The following is a 968-nucleotide window of genomic DNA, read 5'->3' on the forward strand; positions in this document are numbered from 1 at the left end:
CAACTCGCGGAACATGCTCTCACGTGGTGGGATTGGGAAGTAAACGAGAGAAGGAGAATTCGTTGTGAGCCGGTGGAAACGTGGCGTGAGATGAAAATCCTCATGCGTAAACGATACGTTCCCCCTCACTTCCACCGTGATCTCCAAAGGAGATATCGTAGAATCGCTCAAGGTGCTAGGACGGTTGAAGAATATTATGAGGAATTTGAGCACCTTAGGAGCCGATTAGAACTCGATGAGGAAGAGGAGACGGTTATGGCTCAGTTCTTGGACGGACTGCAGGAACGGATTGCTCGTAAGGTTGAGCGTCATCCATACCATGACCTTCACGAGTTGCTTCACTTGGCTGTACAAGTCGAGAAGCAAGACCAACGGAAACAAAACCGACTAGGTAAAATTAGAGCTTCACCTAGTATCCAATCTCCAAACCCGAAACCTACAACCACACTCAAAAAGGAATTCGTCGAGAACAAAGGCATTCGTGAGTTTCGGGACAAAGGAAAGGCCCCCGAAATGTCGCGAACTAAGACCCTCAATGAACATCCTCGTGACACTCATGCTAGAGAGATCATGCGTTACAAGTGTCGAGGGAGAGGTCACATGGCTCGTGAATGTCCGAACCAAAGAGTTATGATCATTACGGACAAAGGAGAATACGAGTCTATGGACGAAGAGGAAGTGGGCGATCCCGAAGAAGAAATCGAGTATCCGGATAGTGGCGAACTTCTAGTCACTAGACGAGTGCTTAGCGCTTTAGTAAACCCGGATGAGACGGCACAGAGAGAGACTATATTCCATACGCGATGTACCGTACAAGGAAAAGTATGCGGTATGATCATTGATAGTGGGTCATGCACCAATGTTGCAAGTGATTACATGGTGAAGAAGCTTGGCTTAACCACTGAAAAACATCCACACCCTTACAAGCTTCAATGGCTTAACAACCAAGGGGAGATCAAGGTGAGCGA

This window comes from Tarenaya hassleriana, unplaced genomic scaffold (assembly GCF_000463585.1).
Source record: "Tarenaya hassleriana unplaced genomic scaffold, ASM46358v1 Cleome238, whole genome shotgun sequence".
In the NCBI taxonomy this organism is placed as follows: domain Eukaryota; kingdom Viridiplantae; phylum Streptophyta; class Magnoliopsida; order Brassicales; family Cleomaceae; genus Tarenaya; species Tarenaya hassleriana.